Source organism: Manacus candei, unplaced genomic scaffold (assembly GCF_025592945.1).
Source record: "Manacus candei isolate 608988 ecotype Guabito, Panama unplaced genomic scaffold, ASM2559294v1 h1tg000018l, whole genome shotgun sequence".
In the NCBI taxonomy this organism is placed as follows: Eukaryota; Metazoa; Chordata; class Aves; order Passeriformes; family Pipridae; genus Manacus; species Manacus candei.
Genome location: NW_026138066.1, coordinates 8,158,564 through 8,175,711, shown reverse-complemented (window position 1 = coordinate 8,175,711; position 17,148 = coordinate 8,158,564). Strand labels below are relative to the sequence as shown.

The 17,148-nt window shown below is 44.1% G+C and overlaps 1 protein-coding gene across 18 annotated transcripts in view; it reads right to left on the bottom strand.

The window, feature by feature from the left end:
* Nucleotides 1–17,148, bottom strand: part of RBFOX2 (RNA binding fox-1 homolog 2) — a 173,427-nt gene that overhangs the window by 155,406 nt on the left and 873 nt on the right. The window lies entirely within an intron of this gene.

Sequence of the window (17,148 nt, the reverse complement as noted above, 5' to 3'; positions counted from 1 at the left end):
ACTGGCCAGAACAAAAGCATTCCAAATTGGCCGGGGCATGAACAAACAGCAGTTACAGCAGCCCAGGGCAAGACACGGAGCCTCACCGTGTACCAAGCAGCTGATAACAGCACTAAATCAGTCTTCCCCATGAGGAGCTCTCCCCATCCTTTCTGCTCTCAAGAACTTTCCAACCAACTGATTCAGGACCAAACACTTCACACAGTGGCCAGCAGTGCCAGCTGTACTTCTCAGGCATCGCGCTACAACTCAGGGACACGCTCAAGCAAACAGCACTGTACAGGGCTAAGCAGATGGAGGTAGATTGGGTCCACTGTGTTCAGTAGGAGCCTCGAGGGGAAAAAAAAAAATCTCATTTGATACCTATTCCTTTTCCTGCACAGCAGACGGACAGGGTAAGGCATCTTAAACACAGATGTCTGTCCCATCACAGATCTCTCTGGGGCCTGCTAGGACTTATCCTGTAGTTCGGCAAAGAAAGAATCCCAAGCAGAACACAAAGCCCTACGTAAATCCTCGCAAGCCTGGGCTCCAGAAGCAGCTTCTTTATCTTCCCTGCATTTTTTATTATCTTTTTAAATTTTTTTGGCACTCTGCTGACTGCCACAAAGGTAATGTTTGGAATGTACAAATCTGTGCCAAAAACTGTGCAGAGAGAAAACCTTACAACTGTATTTTAGCTGAATACAAACTTAGTTCACAGTGTATTTAGGTCAAGCCTTTTGACCTTCAGATCTTACTGTACAAACACCTGCAAACCAGTAGCTCTTCCTTTGTAAAACAGAGGTGGGATGAGAGAAGGGAGAAGAGTATGAAGTCCCTCTCAGTCTAAATTCCCCATTCCTTTTTACAAACAGGAATTACCGCATCATTAGATTTAGTGGCAGTACTTAAAATCAAATCAGATTCAGCAAGAGGAGAATAAAGCTATCAACTCCTGACATTTGCAACTTCAAGTATATTAGACCAGCTCCTCTATTTATATTTAGTACACCAGTAAAGAAAGCAGCAGTCTCTAATTAAACAGACACAGCATAATCTTGACTGAGGGAATCAAATGCACCAGAAACCTTCCCCTTCCTGGTGCCACAGCTCCCTGGGAAGCCAGGCTCCCACACGCAGCGGAAACCATCCCAGTGAGTGAGTCAGCGCAGCTATCCCAACGGGCATGATCCAGAGGGCCGTTGGAAACAGCTGCTGCGAGATCAATCGAAAGAGATAAATAAATTCAGACAAGGTCCCAATTTTGCCTGCTCCAAGAGGATTGTTTTATTCTTCTCACTTTGTCTGGGGCACAAGCCTCCCTCATGCCTCCAGGGACTTGTCTCCCCATTGAAGGGGGCAACAGACATCATTTTAGCTTCACTGACACCATCAGGGACTCTAGAAGCCAAAAGAAACTAATGTGATGTGCCTCTTGCTGTCCGAAGAGAATCTCCTGGAAGAGCTCCTATGCAGCAAAGTCTCAGGTCATTTCCTAGCACAAGAGAAAGCAGCACAAATTGGAGGGGATAGAGGGTTGCAATTTGGGAGTGCAGGGCTCTGTCAGACACTGTCAATCAGTTTTGGATATCACTAAGATTTACAGAAGCTGCAGACTTATAGCTCTCACTTACTTTCCCGACTCAAATCTTTCAAGGAATTTACTGATTTCCCTTAAGCTCCTCACTATAAAATGGTCCCCATTTTTCTCATGTTTGCACTGGGCACAAACAGTGCTGGCACTGCTTGGGCACAAGTTGCCCAAATTCAAAGAATAAAGATGAAGGATGCAAATTCCCTTTAGCTGTAAATTTACTATGAGAAGCAGTTTTCTTAACTGATCCTTCTCACTCCAAGAAAATTGGAGCTTTTTTATTTCATGACCTTTGACCTACAGGAAACAGCAAAGTAAGAGCCGAAAAGGAATATTCACAGAGAGAAAACAGCAGGAAAGGGACCAGATGAGTATCTTCAACATGCATAAAGTTTTCCAGATCCGTGTTTCAGTTTCTGGGCCAGCTGAGAGTCACTGAGCAGCAATGCACTGCACCCAGCTGCAAACATGCATCTCAACCTCGAGATTCCCCTTCACAATCAAAGGAAGGGTGGGAATCTCTCCGTGAGACTGCCCAGGAGGTGGAAACACGGCATATTTGGCCAAACCTCATTACAGGGCATCTCCGGTCTTTCCTCTGCTGCTCGCTCACTGTGACAGCCAACTTATCCGTCACACAATTCATCAGCATGCAGTCGCCTGTCCCCCCCTGCCCACACTCTCCCTGTACGCTCCCCAGCATGCAGCAGTAATTGCCTTTCCTATTAGCCCACAGCGACAACAGCTGCCATGGCAACTAGCAATGATTTTAATAAGTTGGGTCTGTTTTCAAGGGCAGCACACGCGTGCCGGCACATGAGCACGTTGCGGACGCGCGCCAAGGGAAAGGAGGACCTGCCGTCAAATACAAAGACGGAGGTGGAAACACAGTTGGATCAGAGAAACCGTGGATGAGCAAATGTTTATCGCCCTCCTCTGTGGGAGGAGCGGACAATCACTCACTCCTAAAGCAGTATGGATGTGAGAGAGGTTGACAGTGGCATGGTGGTACTAAACACGCAAAGGGCTCTCCTTGCCGGAGCTACAGATGCTGCCCAGGTGACAGAAGTGATGTGCAGCTGTACTCTGGATACATCGTGCCACATCAACACACACACTGCTACTGCTGGCACTGTTGAGATGGGCACTGCCAGCACTGGACAGCACCTTCCCTCTCAAAAGGACAGCAGAGGCAACACATCCACCATAGTGGAGTCAGCTGGATTTAGTGATAAATTCTTCTCTTTGGCATTACTCATTTTCTGTGAGATCACAAAAAAGAAATTCTGAGCCAAATGGAAAGCAGAGGGAAAGGATCACTTCTTTCAGAATCTACTGACCCCCAGACCATCTTAGACTTGAAGAAAGGTTTCACACCATGCACCCCAACACAGGGAGTCACTACACAGGGGCTGTACCTACTGTAACTACCCCTCAGACACAAGCATTCGGTGGCCCAGAGCAAAGGGGTGTTATCAGTCAGACCAGGTTACACCAGGTGGTCTAATGCTGTTTAGCCCAGAAGTACTAATACAACATTTGCAAGTCATAAATTTAATACTACTGGGTTTTTTTCAGAAGCCGTTTGAAGGTTTAGCTTAATCAGCTGTCCGTCATCCACTCATCAGCTGCTACAAAGGGACACTTCCTGCTATGCAAACTGCACCAGTATCTGTAAACACATAAAAAAGTTGGAGCAAACAGACAAGAAAAGCAAGCATGGCATGGTGAAGCCTAGAATTCCAAACCAGCTGCAAGGCTAAGCACATAGTATCATAACAGTCTCACAAGCTATGCAGACTCACAGGAGAGGGCATTAAAAAAAAGATAAATCTGTACAGTTATACCATGTATTTTGCACAAGCCTAAAGAAAATATTAAACATGTAACAACAGGATGCAGATCCATATATGTAATAAATTTTAACTGAATTCTGGAGCTAGGGAAAGATGCTGTAAAATGCTGCAAACTCCCTCCTGCTAACACAGCAAACTGATGAAGCACAAGACAGGAGTAGTGCACAGCTCACCAAGCCCCAAGGACCCTCCTTTAGATGGAGGGGGCAGCATTAAAGCAAGGAGATCACCTAGTCCAAACTAGGGGAAAAAGATGGCCCACTGAACCCAGTGCTCCAAGATTTCTGCTCCTTCACAGGTGACCCGGTGGAGTTGTTTCATTCTTCTGTGCATTACCTCACACCACTTTTCTTCCTAGCATGAATACCATGCAATTAGGATTTAAGAAGGGCTCAAATCCAGGATAACAAAGGCTAGGCTAAAAAATACAGGGATATTTAACCGCTAAAAACAAAGGATTAAATCAATGAACAGGAACCAAGAGATCTCTTTTGATTCCTGTAATGCTATCTGCCTTGAACAAACTCTGTGGATACATTAGTCTCTGGCTAGCCCATACATGAGAAAAAAAAAAAAACAACTTCATGCTACCTAGTGACTGACCCACGCTGGAAGCTGTGGGGAAAAACAAGACTTCTGGGAACCTACACTATTCCCTTAGTCTGACACCTGAGCTGTGCCTGTGAATCCCTCCCCCAAGCAGCAACACTACTTCATTTTGCTGTACATCCTCCCTTTCCAAGCAGCACATGAAAATGATGCTCCATCCTTGCCAGATTCATTGCTGCCCAGGGGGTTAAATACAGCAGCAATGAATTGACTGGTCTTGTTAATTTAATTCAGCTACATGGGAAATCTGTAAACAGAAGCAGAAGCCATGACAATACTATCAGAGGGCTCTGAACACAGCCTTGAATAATTTGCTTTTGGTTATCACTGCTAAACCACTCAAGGAAGAAAAAAATTTTCCTACTGGACATTTTACATTTTTATACCTCTTCCAGGCAAGAAGAAAGTTTCCTACAGGCAACATCACTTTTTCTACCCTGTCAATAAGCTTCACACGTAACATACTGAACTAGCATTGATTAGACCCGCTTCCAGCAACTCCAACCCAGGGCTAATTTAACAGAGGTAAAAGCCCCCCTTGAGTAACCAGGGAAGGCAGGACCACCTGCCCTGGCTCCATGAGGATGGAACAGCCTTTGGAAGATGAGCGATACCACATCCCATCCTCCCTTCCCACTGCAATCTTATTTGCTCCTGTTCAAACACAGCCTGTACAAAATTAATGGTTATTTTTTCTAGCAACTTCATGAAGATAGTTGTCTCCATGAGGAGCACTCAGCAATAGCCATCTATAAATAAGCACGTCATTCTGAGAGTGAAGTTAATCATCCAACAGCCTCCACACCCCAGGAAAATCCATACAAGACAGAAAAATATTACCTAGGAAGTAAAGTTGGGAAGTGACCTATTAAGAAGTTCTCCACTATTTAATGTGACTGTATTCATCATCAAAAATCCTGCCCAGGAAGTCAGAGGCAGGGGAAGCCTTACAATGGTGGGAATTAACCCATGGAAGAGGAAAAATGCCACATGTTTACTCCTGCCCAAAGGGCCCAGAGATTTCAGGACTGTCTTTAAAATCCTATTCTAAAAACAAAAGTAAAAATCACAAGTTGCAGAACCAACCAGATAGATCTACAGACCTCACTATCTTAATTGCAAATTCCCAACAATTCAGGCATCAAGAAACTGGTGAGCCAGGAGAATGGACATAAAATTTGTATTTCAGACTAACCTTGAGGATCAGGTCAACTACACGAGGCAAACAGAGCCCTTGATACTACTGTGCCAGCAGGGCTGGTCAGTCTATCCAGTGTACTGCATTTTCTGCAGAACACAAGCATCATCTCCTTATCAAGCACGAAATCGAAGAGAAGCTACCTCACAGAACACCTTACAATAGATATCTGAGCCCAAGCATAGAGATTTTATGCTTATTTAAAGACAGACTTCACAAAGCAGCTTGCTAACACCTTGTCAGCAACAGTGACTAGCTGAAACCAGGCATCTTGGAAAATTTCAGTGCACATGGGAGTCAAACACACCCACCTCCTGCTACACCTCCCAAGGAGTAAGGAACAGGCACTACTTCAGGAAGACTGTCACCACATTCACGTTGTAGCCAGAGAGTTCCTCATTCTGAGGGAACAGAACCATTCTCCCGAATTTGCCTGCAAATTCCACACTAACAACTACTAAAACCCAACAGAAACAAGAACACTTACCAGAGGATGAAGCAGACCTAGTGAATTACTATCCATTCCCCAGCTACATGTTAAAACATGCAGATTGGCTAATCTTTTCCCTGTACATAGAGATGCCTCAGAGGTTTTGATGCCAGCATGAGAAGGAAGGAGAACCAGACCACCAAAGGTGAAAAATAGAGGCTGGTTCAGAAAGGATGTAACAAATACAGTAAGGATGAACAAATGCTGTATCAAATGCCACACTGCAAAGCAACCCAGTATCCCTATCAAAACTTCAGTGGAGCTGTCAAACCCTGCCTCACAAAGCCTATGAGCTACTTCCACCATAAATGTCTGCAGTAATCATGAGTTCCAAAAATGAAACAAACACCATGCTCAAAAAAAAATCCAATGCAAAAACTATCTTCCTGTTTTCACTAGAAAGGTCATGCCTATTTAAGGAAACCTTCCCAAGCAACATGGACATGCTCCATCTACATCCATCAACTAAGAGTCCAGACTTAAGTGAAATCATTCATCAAAAAATTCCTGGTCTTTAAAGGAATCATGGTCGAAGCTGCAAATCCAACCCATGCTCCTCCTGGTATGCCAAGCAGTTACAAATACCTGATCACTCAAGATGAAAACATCAACCCATAGCAGAGGAGGAATTCTTACTCAACCCTTTAAGCAATTAATAACAGAAGGAAAACAAACACACACAAAGTCTCATTGCACTTTCATCTATTCTAGTCAACACCTTTCCCAAGGGAAGCATCCCCAGGAGAACCTATGCACTGATCTGACTGAAACAGATACACTCAGTTCTCAGCCCTACAGACACACAGATTTCAAGACAGAATATGAAGCACCAAGAATTCTTAATGGTGGTAATTTGTGATTAATCAACAGAGAAAAGTTATTTTTCTGAATCTGCAGTATTTGACCACATGATGTTCCCATTAAAAGCCAGAAGAGATCAGGCAAGATGATGAAATGCAGTCAGCCTCTTCTGGAAGGATGTAATCAGTGGACAGAAGCACACACAAAAAACAGACCTAATTACAAGCATAATTTCAATTTCCTGGCAAAGTCACACACAGACATATATATATATAGACACGCTTATCAGCTGGTCAGACAATATAGACTCAAATACCAGTCTCAGCCTCATTCACCACATCCAAGTCCATCACAACAGTCCTGACAGGTCAGAAGTGAGCACTGAAAGAAGGGATGGACAGATGGTGTCATGGGTTTGGCTGGGATAGAGTTAATTTTCTTCACAGTAGCTGGTATGGGGTTGTGTTTTGGATATGTGCTGGAAACAGTGTTGATAATTCGGGGATGTTTTAGTTACTGCTGAGCAGTGCTTACACAGAGTCAAGGCCTTTTCTGCTTCACCCCAATCCACCAGCAAGGAGGCTGGGGGTGCACAGTAAATTGGGAGGGGGCAGAGCTAGGACAGCTGACCCCAAATGACACACGGGATATTCCATACCACATGGTGTCATGGTCAGCATATAAAGCTGGGGGAAGAAGGAGGAAGAGAGGACATTTGGAGGGATGAAGTTTGTCTTCCCAAGTCACCATTACATATAATGAAGTTCTGCTGTCCTGGGATGCCTAACACCTGTAGGACATGGTGAAATCATTCCTTGTTTTGCTTTTCTTGCATGTTTGGCTTTTGCTTTACCTGTTAAACTGTCTTTATCTCAACCCACAAGTTTTTTCACTTTTAGTCTTCTGGTTCTCTCCCTCTTCCCAGTGAGTAGGAGTGAATGAGTGGCTACATGAGGCTCAGCTGCAGTTGGGATTAAACCATGACAGATGGAAACACTACAAAGGGTTAGTTCCACTGTAACTCTTTATTTGATTATCAAAATCCACAATTAGTCCATTTCATTTTACATTCCCCTTCTCTGAACCATTCTCTGGTCCATGGTTGACACCTAACCATCACAGAGACAGCACTGTTCACAAAAGCCACTACCCCCTCCTGCTGAATCCATTCCACCATGGCATTGCAGAGGATGGTATTGCCTCCTGTCCGTGATTGTGACCTCTCAGCCCACTTGGCACGTAGACCACCACTCTTAGGGAAATCTAACCAGCCCAGGAAGTCAGAATCTTCCAAGTGCTTAGGTACACAGGTCATACAGGAAAAAAAGCTGTTAAATGCAGCTGGTGACATCAGCGGATGTCAGGTCTCCACTGGATTCATGTGAGCATTGGAGAGGACTCCAGCCTCATCTCCTCCTGTCACTTCAAGGCAACAAGAATTCCCAGAACACATGCAGAGGCACAAACAATGTATTGCCAGATTGCTCCTTATCTCCTCTTTTCAAAAAGCAATGGGATTGATTTGCAGCCCTAATGTGTCACAAAGTGTCCTCAGCAAAACATGCCTCTCTATCCTCCTGGATAGTCCAAGTGACCACACTGAGACCTGGGTACCCAAGAAGGGAGAGAGTTGCAGGTCCCACATGGCAGCCAGCGTAGGAGCAGGTCAGGAGCCAGTTCCTGCCTTTCCTGTCCACACAGCAGCTCTCTGATTGCTAACAGACAGAAACATGCTTTTAACTCAAAAGGCAAGGTAGCTACATTCTCTCCTAGAATAGCAACTGCAAAAGTCAAGGCCTGTGGATTAAAAAATAGCAGCTACAGCTACCCATGCAACTTGCACTGTTTCCTCATGTGCAGGGATGTTACAACAAATCAGGATTATATGCTATTTTTTCCTGATTCCCACTGCATTCAAGCCTAGGAAGTGCTGTGTTCTGATCAGGAGAAACAGCTGCAGAAACCAAAAGGTACATGGTTTTGTAGTTTAAGACAAACAATATTCATTCTACTTGAAAAGTTAGATTTCAAACCTCATTTTCCAAGTGAAGTTTAACTACAATGATGACCAAGTTACTTAATTCAAGTTTTTCTGCTGTTTCTTAAGATGAAGACAACATCACTTAATATCTGCCCAACGTGACACACTTAAGGATCATCCTGTGGAAGCAGTGGCATTCACATACAGAGTGGATGTTGTGGAGAGTCATAGATCAAGGATTTAAATATCACCAAAACCCCATCAACTACAATAAAAAAATACAAATCAAAAATAAACCAGGTTATAAGTGTCAATCAGATTTTTGCAAAACTGGTCTTTTTACCAGTACGACAATTCCCCATTTCTACAATAAGACAGAATATACCTTTTCTACATCTCAGTATAGAAAGTAATAAGATTATCAGTATCTCTGAAGCACGGTGGTGAGTACCATAGAAGAGACCATTAAAAATTAATAGTTGTGTTTTCAGTGCAAAGTTTAGATTATCTGCAGTAAATTCAGTTTGGGGTCATACGTGAGATGAAAAAGAAGAAATGAAATACTGGATAGTTCTCGGTCCAAAACCTGACCTCACACCCATTTTAACTGGTTACAAAATTCCCATTAGATTTAATAGCGCTCAGTGAGCACTATCCATTTGCTACACTTGCGGAGATGAAGTCATTTCTAAAAACATAAAAGGTACAGCCACATAATTATGACCTCACACGATGCCTTCTTGCCACATTCTCCTGCTGGGCACTTGCTGGGCATGAACTCCGACCCCTACCATGCGGGTGCTCCATGTATCAAGTCTCCCCAGTGGCAGCCTGCTGCAGCACAGGTTCTCACTCTGGCATGTTCTCTGTCTCCTTTGCATTGAGGACACAGCACCCAGCACCTTCAGACCACAGAGGGTCAAACCCCAACCCCCACAGCACCACCGTAGCGTAACACACCTCTTCCGAAAACTGGAGCATTGAGAGCATTCTGCATTTTCACATGCTTCAACTTCTGCTCCTGGACAAAACAAACAGCAGGATGGGCAGGAACTTCAGAAGCCAACTGGATTCTCCTGCAGGTTGCCCAAGAGACATTCAGATCCACTACTGCAAAACAGCAGCAGTGTTGCAAACGCTTTATTGCCACAGTTTTCTCCACAATCTGAATCATTCCTAAGGCCAACATAACACAAACTCCTGCTTCCCACTCTTGTACATGCCACCAGTCCCAGGACATCTGCCCATATCACAATGCCAGCTCCCATTTCCTTCAGTATGCCCCATGGTTCCATCTGCTGCAGCAACACCACAGCCTAGATTTCCTTCCATGAATGAACCTTTTGGATCTCCTCAGGCTGTATGGTTGGTCCCACTAATGGAAGTAAAAGCAGCATCACTCAGAGAGAGCAGTCTTTAATCCCAGGAACAACCCCACATCACTCCAAAGCTGAGCTTCAAGAACAGGCAAGGCAAAGTACCTACAAAATACACTCCCTCCTGGTCCAGCTTCACTTCAATGCCACACAGGGCTTTTAACATGAAACAAGGATAGGAAAGAGGCCTCTGACGGACCTGCTTTCCAGGACAGAAGAGTACAAAGGGTAATGGAGAAGCCATTCCTTGCACTTCCCCTCACTTCTTCCCACAAAAAGGAAGCAAAGCCACAGAACAGAATAAAACCAAAAAGACAGGCAGAGATGGCTCAGAAGCACGATCCCACAGAAACTCCTTGGAGAGTCACGCTTGGCTCCTCCGTCTGCAGATCTGGGAACGCAGAAGGAAGGCACCCAGCCCCTCAGCAGTTCAGAGTCCAGCCTTCCCCCTGCCTCGCTGCCTGAGGTCAGTGAGCAGGCTGGAAGAAAGGCGACCTTCCTGCCCCTATCCGGATAAGGGAATGGCAACCACAAGCAGCAAATTATAGCACTAGGATCCCAGCTACAGCCTCCCGTCAGCCCACGCAGCACTAAATCAAGGCTTTTTAGTGATGCTTTGGTGGGATTTTCTTCCTGGGCATCACCCCCAATGGTGATAACCACCCCCAAGTGTCTGCAAGGATCTCCTACAGAAACAGCAGTGGGAAAGCTGTGCAGAAAGCCTCCGTTAAAAGAGCACAATTCTGTTGTTCCTTGAAGAAACCTGAGCTGGATCCAGATCCCAAGACCTCAAAGGCCTCTGGGGAGCATAGTTTGATATTTGCAGCACACAGAATGCCACATAAAGTTGCTTCTTTAGTCTCTTTATTAAAGGAAATTTAGCTACATACAGCCAGAGGGTAAAAAGTGCTGACACGCTGAGGTTTTTTTCCCCCCTTAAATGGTGCAGCTTCTTCCCCATCTCTATGCTAATACTTGCATTATTGCTGAGGCAATTACGAGCAGGCAAAACCCAAGAAAGTCATACCAAAAAAATCAACAATTGCTTCTAGCCCATGCTCTTTGAAGCAAGCATCCAATCTTTCTGCACAACAAACTCTCCTAGACAAAGGCAAGCACAAGCAACAGCCGCGTGAAAGCACAGCCCCTTCCAAAAACATGCCAGAGTGAATCCCACTGTCCTATCCAAGTAAAAGATCTCATTACCTCTTTTCTAATCAGTATGAATTACGAGTACACTCTGCCCACACTCCAAAGGTTAGGAGGTGGCAATGGTATAGCTGATTGAACACCAACGTCGCACTAAGTGAGCTGACAGAAACTGCCAAAATTTCCTGCTCTGCCCGAGCAGATGCTGGATCCAGCTCAAGTTCAGCTGATGCCCCTCATTAAACAATGGAGCTTTTGTGTACAACCTTTCCTTCTTTGTGGCCACTTAAATACATCATATCACTGCTAAGGAGTTAAAGACCCATTTCCTTCAGACCAGCAAGAGAACTGATAGGGGTGGTTTCGATAGATGCCGTATGTATGTGTGACAAGCCAAACAAGAGAGACACTGGAACGGTTCACAAACACCCTGGAAATCTTCCAGAGCCGAGAACGAAGGTTAGAAACCTAGAAAACTATGTCGGGCCTTTCTCAGCAAAGGTTTTCTGCAGGAAAGGTGCCCTGGCACAGCTCAGCAGGACAGCTCAGCAGAGCCCTGACAGGGAATGCTGTGGGGTCAGGACAGTGGCATGGACCAGGACTGGTGAGGACTGTTTCATACAGCCCCTGTCATTGTAGATTTGGCTCCTACAAACACCTCTAACTCAACCTAGAAAAAAAGGAGGTGCGCTCAGGAAAGTGAAGCAGAAGGAGGGGGAAGCATGCTGGGGAAAATACACACACATCTTTCAAACTGAATTTACAAGATTGCTGGCAAAATTAAATTTATTGGAGAGCAAAGGGAGTTAAGGCCCAAAATGCAGCCAAGCAGCTCTAATCCCTAAACATCGGGATTATCTCATGACAGCTACACTCAGGCGTCCACTCAATACCACTGTAAAATGTAGATCAACAGAATGCTTCAATGAACTGGAACTCGTTACCTCTAATTGCTTCTCTCACTTCTCTTCTGGATGTTCCTCTGATCCCTCAGCCACCACATTTCAAAAGCAAACACACACACACACAGAGAAGGTCAAGTAATATCAGAGATGGGCAAATTAAATAAGAGGTTTCCAGACATCCAAAACATCTGCCCTTCTCTTTCACTTCATACAAAAACCAAGGTTTACTGCACACCAAGAGACAAGTCAGCAGCATAGTGATAGGTTTTGAAACATCTTCAACTGATGTGATCCCTAGCATTTTCCAAAGGGGCAGAGGTTCCTGTGCAGCCAACCAAATGCTGCTAACGACAGGCTTTATTTTTCCAAGCTAACAGGGGTATGTCCTTCAGCAGCAGTTTCCAGGGGGCCACAGACCACACACAGAATCCAGTCCAGATTCGACTCGACTTCAATTTGGCTTCCCTACCACTAGTGCAAATGAAGCAGTTAATTTTTTTTATTTTATTTTACTGCTGCCTCCTTTGCATCTCGTGTGCTCTGGTACTCCTACTGCCACAAGCCTCACGCAGCAGAGCCGCTGAAAGCTCTCAGCACAGTCAGGAAACTCTCAGCAGAGTCACAATAAAGCATGAAGCCAGCACAGCAACACGGCTGCTAAACCTTCAGTGAGCAGCACTTCTTTGAGACAACCTTGAAAGCAGAGACACAAACCCCCAACACAGAAGGGCAAAGCGGGAGCCCTGCTTGCTACATCACTGGAAGGAAAAGCCGACAGAGGGTATTTCACAGGATGTGCCTGGAGCTGCTCCAAACTCGGCTAGGTGGGCAACCTTTCCAGCAGGCAAAGGAGAGGTCCGAGCTTCCTGCAAAATATCAGAGCACTCGTGTTTCTAAATGGGAATTCTGAAAAGGAAAAATAAAAAGCATATGTCTACAGCTGGTACACATATGCAGAAGGAAACCATCTCCAGTAGAGCCAGACCTCTGTTCGGCTTCCAACCTCACAACTGCGGCCATCACCTTTAAACAGAAACCTCTGGAATCTACAGAGAAATAATGAGAGAGCCTGGAGGGGTACTAAAGCATCCAGAATACTTCACTTGGGCTTTCCATTTTCCTGAGTAGGGCAAGAAAAGAGCCAACATTAAAGCATTCTCAACAACTCTAAAATCCCAACTTTCAGTCTGTTTGCCAAAGGTTTTCTTTGAACTGGAGATTTTCTAAGTGTTCCCAGACTGTGTCAGGTCTAACTCATATATTTAAAAATATTTAAAAAAAAAAAGGACAAAAGCAAACAGAGAAACAACAACACACTTAGAGGTGATTCATTATGTCTCAACACATCAGCAATAGTCTGTGGAAAGCATCCTAGGAAACCTCATCCTGGATCCAAGGCAGGGGTCAGCTTCTAAAGGTTGGAACTTCCTTTCTTTTCTACAGTATCTTGTATCCCCTGCATTGCTCTGCATCTCTTTACAAAGACAGCCATGCCATGAATAATAAGAGGGAGGAAAAAGCTAACCTGATTACACAGCTTTTCCACCATTTACTGGAACTAGATGTTCTCTTCTGTAAGATTTAAAAATACAGACTTCCATAGGATCCCTCACAGCAGAAAAGCTGTTATACACTGGCCCCTTCTTGATTACAATCCCAATCAGCCCTCTTACTTATAAACTCAAACCTGTCTTAGGAAATTATCAGCAGACTGACTTCTTGCTGTCCTCTGGAGCACCACAAACAGGCCACAATTTGAATGAGGACACTGGTGGCTGTCATGAAGCACAAGCCATGTTCCTGCTCCCCCCTTTCTGTGGCATACTGCAGTTCAAGGTTTCCAGTCATTACGGTGGAATGAGCCGGGCTGGTAGAGGGTGTTACAGACCATCTTCTGGCTCACAGCAGGAGGAGAAACCGTGGACTTTCTTGCGGAGGAAAGACTTATCGTCTATTACATCATTATTTAGTCACAGGGGACTGATCTCAACACCACCAGTCATCTTTATGAACCCTATGCAGACATGGCTGAATGACAACACAAAGTCTCCACTCATCGCTGCCACTAAAGGTTTACGTGGCCTGGGTGAGGCACAGACCACAGCTGCACTGTCTGCCCCGAGCAGTTGGCCATGCTCATGGCTGCAGAACAGTAACTCTCCCAAATACTCAGGGATGCTGAGCACAAAAGTCATTCATGAAAGAGGAACAAGGACCAGCTCTGTTCACACCTTGCATATAATTCCACCCATATATTACCCCCAGGTATAAACTAACCAGTCTAGACCCCATAAAAAAGTTAAATCAAAATTCAGCTTGGGCACTGAAGGAGGAGTTGATTAACTCATTCAACCAAGCAAAGCAAGGGGAAGATATTTTAGTAACTTTCTTCAGCAGTGTAAGATGTCTGATACACCTCTAGCACTTGGAAGAAGAATACAAAAACAGCATCCTGGAATACAAAAACAGGACCCTTGACTGCAGCTCTAAAGAGAAAGGGACACTTTCTAGTTAGCCACAACATTTCTCATCTTTCATCGTGCGAGGAACAGAGGAGGAGAGAGATTATTGCAAGGGTACTTTCTCTTCCATCTGTGCAGCAGTCAGTCTCTTTTGACAAGCAGTAAATACAGCTGCATCAACAACTGCATTTCAGTGCAGTATATAACTTTTTTTTTCCTTTCCTCTGTTAGGCATTATTTTTACTCAGCAAGCTGATCCAAATGACCCAACCATCCAAGCCAGCAAAGAGCACAAACTAGTCACTAGCTAGTATTTATACAGTTAAAAAGCAGCAGCACCTTTGGGGCACTTCACTTCCAAAGCTTACAAACCTATCCAAATACTTCCAGGAGACATTCCTGGCTGGCAGTGTTTGATTTTTGCCACTTATGAAACAGAGGGAGCTAAAAACCAGCAATTTCTGATGGACCTTTTCCTCCCACGCCATGATTAACTGAAATATGTCCCAGAAGCAGATAGCAGCCATGATCCGATTTGTCCCAATCCCAACTCAAGCAGCTTTACACCACCCTCCTAACAAGATCAGCACTGGCCAAACACCATTTATCCGGCCTGATCAAAGATGGATTAGATAATGAAACCCTAACTGCATAAGCTGTCTGAGCATGCTGGCCTGAGACAGCAGAAAACAAGAAGCCCAGTAAATATAAGGGCTGCTTTAAGCTTTTAGACACCCTTTGCCCCAAGGTCTTAATAACGAGCTACTATCTTATCTTCCTGTAGGCTAGTTTTGATACTTCATATTAATAGGACCCAAAAAAAGCTATGAGTTTTAGAGTTACATTAGTAATTTCTACAGCTAAATGATTTATTTCAGCATTACAAGCCGTGTTCATATCCTGAACCATTGGTAGGTACAGGTCATGCAAAGAAGAAATGGTGGTAGGCACAGCACTCCATGATTCCCTGCTATCAGCCCAGAGACCCGAGGTCACCAAGTTTACACAGCAACAGCCTGTGGCTCTTGGAACAGGAAGTAGAAAATTGACAGGATCTCCAGGAAAAACAAGGTACGACAGTTGCTGGTGTTATTTCCAGCTTCCAGAAAGCCTCTAGTACATATGGGGGGGGGAGAAAGAAAAATCAAAGAATAGGCTCTTTATTCCTCTTGTAAGCGTTACATACAGCTAAACATAGAGGATTTACTAAAAAGAACCCGTTATTCTGAAATAAGATACTCCAAAAGAAGATACTATCTGAACCAAAATCCTTGTAAAAGGCAATCTTGTGTTTTGACTTCTAGGTTAAAAGATACCGAATTTCCCAAACATTGGAGAACACTTTTTTCCTACCTCTGATATTATTTGTAAGTTCAGCTTCAAATTTGGTACTTCTTGCTTACAAATATGAAAAGATTCTCCAAATATATAAGCCACACGCTTTAACAGTAAAAAAAGTCAAGACAAACTTCTGGACATAGAATCATTGAATGGTTTGGGTTGAAAAGGACCTTAAAGATCATCTAGTTCCAAATAACAGTATGTATTTGTGCACACACACACACATATATATATGTTCATTTTCATATTTTATATTGAAAAGATTGAAAAATCTTTTCCATGCATATACATATGGATTTATTAAAATTATGCTATAAATGCCAAATAAGTACAATATGGGTGTCCTAATCTGAAGAACAGCTATACTGACTATAGACATAATTAAAAATCAGACCCTACTAATAGCCCATCACCTAATTTCTCCACTGTTTGTCACCATTTGATACAGAAATAAACCCCAACTTTCCACTAATTAATTCCACAATTAATCCCTAGTATCATTAACACCAGCATTACACACTGCTGCACACACGCACTGTCGTAGTCTCGTGGCTGAACACTGCAACCTTACTAACTTGCACTGTTCATTGGATAGACAACAAAACACTCTTCCATGTAAACATAAAGGGGAGTCTTTTATCTGTACAGAAATTGTACTCATTTGCAATTTAAAAAAAAAAATTCAGACTTTTGCTAAACCAGTCCAAGTCCCTTCCTGGGCAATTTTCAGTTGATTTACCACTAGTTTACATGAACACCAACCAGTTTAACCACTAACTGCAGGTAAACTGGTGCATCTCCTGTGGTTACACAGGACTTCTGTCTCAGTTCAACTCTGCAGAGCTGGAAGAATTTCATGTCACCGTGTTTGCACGCTCATTCATAACTCCTAGCTAGACTCAACTCCTTCGAGGCTGAGCATCTTTCTCCTTGCAACTGTACACATTGTCTGAGTCATACCTGACACCTACGTGTGGGAGAACACACTACTCCAAGGCATAAAAGAGTGCAGCACGATTTTTGCCAGCCCCTGGGGAGCACAAGCGGCAGCACTTGGGTGCGAAGCTCTAGCACACATTGAGGCCGCACCATCACACTGGGAAAAACACGATGTTGTGGTGTGCAGAGACCACCGTGAAAGGCTGAACATCAGACAGAACCACAAACAAAACTCCCCTGCTGCAAGCCGTTTAAAAAATAAATAAATCTTGAGCATGAAAACTGCGGGCAGCCTGTGAAGCAAAAAGGGAAGAGTATTGGCCAGCATTCGGTATCTTGATGAGAAGCACAGTGGAGAACAGGATGCTCCCCTTGGAAACTACCAGCAGCGCTTACCAGCCCAAGAAAAGGTAAGAGGAGAAACAAGTTGAGATGAATAAATCACTCCACTTCCAAAGAGCTCTC